The following is a 7,743-nucleotide window of genomic DNA, read 5'->3' as shown; positions in this document are numbered from 1 at the left end:
ATGAAATCTATCAGGGATAATTCTACTAGTTGTGTTTAATTAATTAAATTTAAGATTTAATTTGGTATTTATTTTGGTGTGACACCCCCCAAATGTGGTACTTAGAGGTTTAAAAAAGCAAAGGTTAATTGGCACATGATTATACTCCATTACCCTATTTCTACCCACAAAGCATAATTCCTTTTAACACAAACTCTACAGTATTGATTGCTTGCAAGTACCATTGAAATTTATGAGCACTGCAAGCAAGCAGGTGATCAGACTTTTATGGGAGAATCATCCTGATGAAAAGATTTCCATTTCAGTGTTCCTGTTACCTTAGGGGTTTGATGGGGAATTGAATGTGGAAATGGCTGCAATGGGAATCTGAAACTACCCAAAGAATACAGTTCTACAGAAAACACACAAATACACAATGAGGTGGAGGGCAAGATTACAAAACCATACTAGCTATTTAAACAACCAAGAACCTTTCTCAAGTGAACATTTGCTTAAAAAAATAGGGCAATACCAGAATCACATTTTATTTTGGATAATCCTATGCTAAACATATCAGAGTTTTTCAAAGTTAGCATTGCAGTATTGCACATCTCACTAAGGATCTAATGACTGAGATAGATTCCTGAATTGACATCAACATAGATATCAGGCTTTTTACTCCCAGGAAACCCAGACAACTGGCCAATAAGGGAATCTGATTTCCAGAACACATACAGACCATACATTTTCTAATCTGTTAAAAGATAAAGTGTTATCAACTAGTTCATAAGCAATTTGTCTTTTGCTAAAGACTAATGTTCATTATACATTCCAGATATTTAATCCTAGTGTACAAAAGTGAGTCCTATCTATGTGCACTTTGGTTTAAGGTCAGTGTGTTCTCCAACCTCAAAAATTGGGTTAGTTTGTTATACAAATAGTTTCCTATTTTCTTATTAGAAAAACCAGTCAACACGTTTTAATTACTTTGAAAAAAGGTAGTAGAAGAACAGCAGTCTAATTACAACTTGTTGCTAGGAGCCAAGGGCAAAAGAAAGCATACAGATGAGCAATTTGGAGATCTAACTTGCTGCTACCACTAAATTCCTCATGTCAAAATGTGAGACATATAAAAAAAACCATGTAATCAAGAAACAGATTTGAGAAGTTGGCACAAGTTCATACAATGGAGGGAAGGCATCTCACAGGAATAAATTGAGACCAAAACATGAGTTCACAGAGGTTACAATAAGTGTGATGACTCCCCTGGATGCTTCCTCAGATACCTTTCCAGATGTTAGCTTGGAGAAGAATGAGCCAGTTTAGGGCACATCTGGAGGGGAGTTGGTCAATGGCTTTAAGCAGCTGTCTGAGAAGGATTTGGCTGAAGCACAGCTGCAGCAGGCAAGCTGGCTGAGGTATTCTGGGAGTTGAAGTCCACAAGTCATAAAAAGACCAAGTCTTCAAGACCCCTGGAATAACGTGTTCATTTCCTAGCTGTGTGTTTCCTGGTTGTTGGGATTCCTGCTTTGCTTTGGACTGACACCATGCCCTGACTTGGATCATGCCTTATGAACTCTGAACTTTTCTTGTCTCATGAACCCTCTTATATTGTGCATTTTATTTTTTCCTACTGGGTTTATCTTGTTTGGGAAACTTTCAAGTGGCTTGTGGACCATTGGCTATAGCTCTGTGGACTAGCATTGGTCTGCTTTTGGCTGGACGTAATTGGGACAGTTCTGGGGTTTTAGTGCACTAATTTCTGGGGAATATTAATAAATCCACTAAACCACTGTTCTGTGTGTGTGCGTGCGCGTGTGATTGGGACAGCACAATATGATTGGCAAGTTTGAAGTTTAATGAATCATGAATTTCAATTATTGAGACTTTTGTTCAGTCGCTAAGTCATGTCCAACTCTTTGCAACACTATGGACCATAGCATACCAGGCTCCCCTCTCCTCCCCTATCTCCTGAGTTTACCCAAATACATGTTCATTGCATTGATGACACTATCTAATCATTTCATCCTCTGACATTCCCTTCTTCTTTTTCCTTCAATCTTTCCCAAAAATATTAAAATAAGTCCTCTCTTCTCATTTGGTGGCCAAAGTACTTCAGCTTCAGTTTTAATATCTGTCCTTCCAAAGAACAGTCAGGTTTGATTTCCTTTAGGACTGCCTGATTTGATCTCCTTGCAATCCAAGGGACTCTCAAGACTCTTCTCCAGGACCATGATTCAAAATGACAATAACTGTGTCAGAATTAGCCAATTCTATTTTAATTTATGAATTGTTATGAATTGTTAAGCCCATGTGATTACTTTGCAGTACAATTAATTAGGAGAATCCAGAACATTGTCTGGGTTCATCCAACAGCCTAGATTAAAATGTAATTTCAGTTCATTATGGGAACTGAAGTTCCCATAGTGAAGTTTATAGTTGTACATGTTGGGCAAGTCCAGATAACTGTTACAGTAATTCAGTAAATATGGTTTCAGTTAATCACTGGTATTCTTATGCAGACATGTCCACTTTGCACAGTTCCCCTCGCTGGTCATATTTTATCCCTTCAAAAACGCTAAATGAGGTCAGAAAAGTTGGCTGTAATGGGATGTGAGAATAATCTTGGGAGACAGGAGGAAGAGTTGCAGCCTGGAGAAAGAAATATGAGTCCAAAGGAGGGATGGCAGTGGAAAAATGACTCAGAAGGAACCCTCCAAGTTTTTTCAAAAGTAAAAATAAAATGGGGAAATGCTTTCAGATTTACAATATTCTGTTATTGTAACATTGAAGTTGTAATTAGTAAGTAAAGGTAAAGGTTCCCCCGCACATGCGTGCTAGTTGTTTCCGACTCTAGGGGCCGGTGCTCATCTCCGTTTCAAAGCCAAAGAGCCAGTGCTTGTCCAAGGATGTCTCCATGGTCATGTGGCCAGCATGACTAGATGCCAGAGGCACACGGAACGCTGTTACCTTCCCACCGTAGTGGTCCCTATTTTTCTACTTGCATTTTATGTGCCTTCGAACTGCTAGGTTGGCAGAAGCTGGGATGAGTAACAGGCGCTCACTCTGCTACGCGGCACTCGGGATTCGACCCACCAAACTGCTGACCTTCTGATCGACAAGCTCAGTGTCCTAACCCACTGAGCCACCGCATCCCTTTTTGTAATTAGTAATTAATACTAATAATTAATATTAGTATTCATGGTTTTGGTTTCTTATATGGATTACTGTGATGGAATGCAGTAGGCTCTAACTTCTAGTTAGAACCCCTAATAGTTCCTAGAGTATATGCTTCATGTAGGTAGTAGTCTGCTTCACTATCTTGGCAAGATTCTGTCTATAGGTGTGGAACAGTAGAGCAATCTGCTTGGAAAAATCATTACATGTCTTTCTTGGTTTTTGGAACCTGACAATTACCTTGAAGGGCTAATGCTATCATTTTGTCCTAGGGCAGGGGTAGGGAACCACGGCCCTTTTATGACTTGTGGATTTCAACTCCTAGAATTCTGAGTTGGCTGGCTCAGGGAATGGGTGCAACCCATTTTTTTCAGTGCAAAGTTCCTTTTCCAGCAGAGTCATTTACTTCCAATGTTAGCATGGAAGGAAAAAATAAATTATCTTTGTACCTGCTCAAACCCTTCATAATTATAACTACACTAACCACCCACTAGCAGATGCTCTTTTATAAATATGTTCTTTAAAGAAGTATTGAATATCAAACATGGTTTGGCATGAGACAAAAGTAATCACTCTTACTACTAATAAAAATGGAATAGTGAACTAAAGAAATTGACCAGTGGAACTTCAGTATCAGGAAGAGAATGATAAATCAGAGAATGCAGGACAAGATTGGCTAATATCCTGATTTTCTGTTCATTTAATGAGTTGGGGGCAAAGACAAAGTACACCTGTAGAAAAACAGGCTTCTACAGTGACTTGCATTTACCATGTCCAAAGTAAAAGAGTGGGTGTGTGAATTGGCAGTTATATATGATGCAATAGAGTTGATTTCCCCTATGCAAAATCACTAGTCCCTGAAATGAAATGTGAAATCCACAGGTAAGGGGCAGGAGAAGGAGAAATCTATTGTTCTTAGCAAATGTTTTATTCTAAATGTTGGTGCCATTTATATTTAGACTGCAATTGTGTCAATCAGGCTTTTTTCCAGGCTAAAAAATACTTCATTGAGAGTTACTCCCAGGAAACTGTTTGCAGTACAGATCTATGGGATTACATTATAAGTAGCAATATACATTTACTTATGTATTAATAAACTTTACTGGAATCTTCTGTGCAAGATTCATATTAAAGATAAAGGTAAAGGCTCCCCTGCACATGCGTGCTAGTCGTTTCCAACTCTATGGGCCGGTGCTCATCTCCGTTTCAAAGCCGAAGAGCCAGCGCTTGTCCGAGGACGTCTTTGTGGTCATGTGGCCGGCATGACTAGACGCCAGAGGCGCACGGAACGCTGTTACCTTCCCACCATAGTGGTCCCTATTTTTCTACTTGCATTTTTACGTGCTTTTGAACTGCTAGGTTGGCAGAAGCTGGGACGAGTAACAGGCGCTCACTCTGTTTCGCGGCACTCGGGATTCGACCCGCCAAACTGCCGATCTTCTGATCAACAAGCTCAGCGTCCTTACCCACTGAGCCACCGTGTCCCAAGATTCATATTAGAGATACTTACTTACTTACTTTATTTATTTAGCACATCTCTCCTACAAGGTGACCCTGTATTTAATGCCCTTGACTTCATAAGATATCTTAGTGCTCTACAAATCTAAATATCAAAATTATGACAAGAATTTAGAATCAGAAATACCCTAAATAAATAAATACCCTATGGGACTATTCTGTGTGAACATAAATCACAAAAAATGAATGGGTCATTTCTTATAGCACTGAACTACCTACATAACATTTTAATAAGGTATTTGAGTAAAAGTAAATGGAACTTACTTGTAAGTATATAAATATAAGACTGCATTATTATATTCTTCCCCATTAAAAACTAACCTGTATATGGCATTTAACAGAATAACAGAATGAGGGGTCCTTGGTGGTCTCTGAGCTTGCTTGTTTTCTTGCAGATGTTTCATTATCCAAACTAGGTAACATCATCAGTGCTAGCTGATTGGGTAACAAAACATCTGCAAGGAAAAAAAAAGCAATCTCAGAGACCACCAAGGACCCCTCATGTCAACCCTGAACTATAAATATTCTCCTTTATTAGAATAACAGAATAACAGAGTTGAAAGGGACCTTGGATGTCTTTTAGTCTAACCCCCTACTTGAGCAGGTGATCCTATACAACTGCATGCAAATGGCTGTCCAGTCTCTTCACTGCCTCCAGTGACAGAGCTGTATCTTAAAACAACTTCTGAAGGCAAGCCACTCCATTGGTTAATTGTTCTCACTGTTAGGAAATTTCTCCTTAGTTCTAGGCTGGTTCTCTCCTTGTTTAGTTTCCATCTATTATTTCTTGTCTTGCCTTCTGGTGCTTTGGAAAATAGGTTGACCCCTCTTCTTTGTGGCAGCCCCTCAAATATTAGAACACTGCTATCATGACACTCCTAGTTCTTCTTTTCACTAGATTAGTTCTTCAAGTATTTCTTGCAAGTGTTCTTCAGGAAGACTTTTGTCTCATGCAAGGAACCACATGAAACCATTGATGGGGGGCAGAATTCAACTCTATTGCTAAAACTACATCTCTTGGATCTCAAGTATCTTTTCTTGGGAACAAAAGCAGTAGTTAAGGAACAATTTTGTTTCCCTTCCTTTTATGAAAGACTGTCCCAGGTCCCCATGTATGAGGTAGAACAGGGTTTGTGATTGTACCTGATTCTGAAACCAAAGCTTACTTGCTGATGTGTGATACACTCTGCTTGTTCATTATATTTTAAAGTCATGCAATAAAGCCCTCTGAGCAACATGTCAATTAAAAATACTAAGTATAAAACAACTATACATATGTAGTTTTGCTTTTATTGCACTGAAAAATTTAGTGACCTAACCTGACTTGTCTTGAACCACTCTTGGTGTCGAGAGCTTAGTCCTAACATCTTGATTCAGGTGGTAACTATCTTTGTGAATATAGTAGAATTGCATTAATGAAGTGAATATGTAGTTGCTTTCTGGCTCTTCCACTTCCATTGAGGGTGCTTGTTAAAAAGGTGTTTTTTTAAAAAAAAATTCAAATAACTAGAAGGCAGTCCTTTATGAATTGTTGCCATGTGCCAATGCTCAATGAATGTGGAAGGTATGCACAAGCAACAGAAAGGCAGAAGGCTTCACATAAACTGGATGTGATCAAGAGAAGACTTTTATCTTCCATGCTACAGGGTCAGAGGTGGCTACAGCAGAAGGCTGTCACTCAAGCAATATTGAGAATGTGTTCTTTCCATTTCTCACCCCAAAATATTACTATGAAGATGTGCCATCATCTATTGTTTTATCTCCTTCCTGGTTTGTAGTTTAGATATGATGAACAACTTCCTGGGCTAAAACTTTCTGCACCATTTTCATCACTTGTTCAGAGGAGGAGAATATCTGAAATTTAAAATTCATATTCATGAATTCATATTCATATTTTAAAGAGTGACATGCTGGGTTCTTGTACTAATCACAATCAAAATTTGGCCAGTAACAAAAGTAAATCTCTTGTTTCATATTGGCATGAATTTTCCACCAGTCTGCACCTTTTGGGCATCCTATGTGTCAATTAGATCTTGAAAGAAGGCATGCAAGGGACTCATGGGGCTGTTTCAGATAGAGATGCTAGGGCAACCAGAATGATGAAAAGCTTGAGGAACAGAAATAAGCCAAAACCCCCAACTGCTGCTCTACTGATTTACAACAAAATAAGCACATCACATTTTTCTTTGAAAATGTGCTGAAAACCACTACGGAAATGTATACCATGCGAAAAAGGCCATCCAATGGTCAACTTGACTGAGGATTAATGTGGAAGGTGTGCATAAGGAACAGCAAAGCACAAGGCTTCAAATAAATTGAATGTGGTCAAGATTCATTCACCATGCTTTAAGGAGAGGGCTGTCTGAAGCAGAAGGCTGTCACTCAAGCCCATACCATGGTGAAAAAGACAGCCTTTCATTAATTGAAGCTGTTCCGAGCAGCAGGGCAAAAACATTTATAATTTTTCTACTCATTACAGCTTACAGCTGCAACTGCTGGCAATGTTTCATGGTGCATGCTCACCTGCCTTCTGAATACTGCCAAATACTCTGGTGTTTGGAGAGGGAGCCACCAAGTGGATTGCCTTTGCAATTCCTGTATCTTCATTTATGGTACTATCTATGATTGCAGAGTTGCAAGTGTGAGGTTACAGAAACATTTCCCACAAATGAGACTGCCTCTGAGTCGCCTACATTATGTTTTCAAAGCTTTATCCAAGGAAGGCCAGGGCACGCCACCTAGATTTTGGGGAAACACTTCTTTAGGGAAAGCAGAGTGATAGAGAAGCGTGTTTCCTGATACCATTAAATGTCACTGTTTAGGTGACAAGTCCCTGTCACATTCTGTCCATCTCTTTGTAAAAAAACCTCTCCAAAAATTCAATAAAAAGAGACCAAAGGTGATGTTGGGGAAGGTGTCAGCAAAAGCCAGTTTGAAAATGAGAACGTGCACCCCATCCTGGTTTCCCAGTGTTCACTTGCACACAGTCATATGTTCACTGCTGACAAAGAAGCCTATAGAAGCCAGGAATGCTATCCCTGCAATGTTTTTCTTGCATGATTAGGAACA

The sequence above is a fragment of the Vipera berus genome, assembly GCF_964194415.1.
Source record: "Vipera berus genome assembly, chromosome: 4".
Taxonomy (NCBI): Eukaryota; Metazoa; Chordata; class Lepidosauria; order Squamata; family Viperidae; genus Vipera; species Vipera berus.
Note: the sequence above shows the minus strand (reverse complement) of the source record.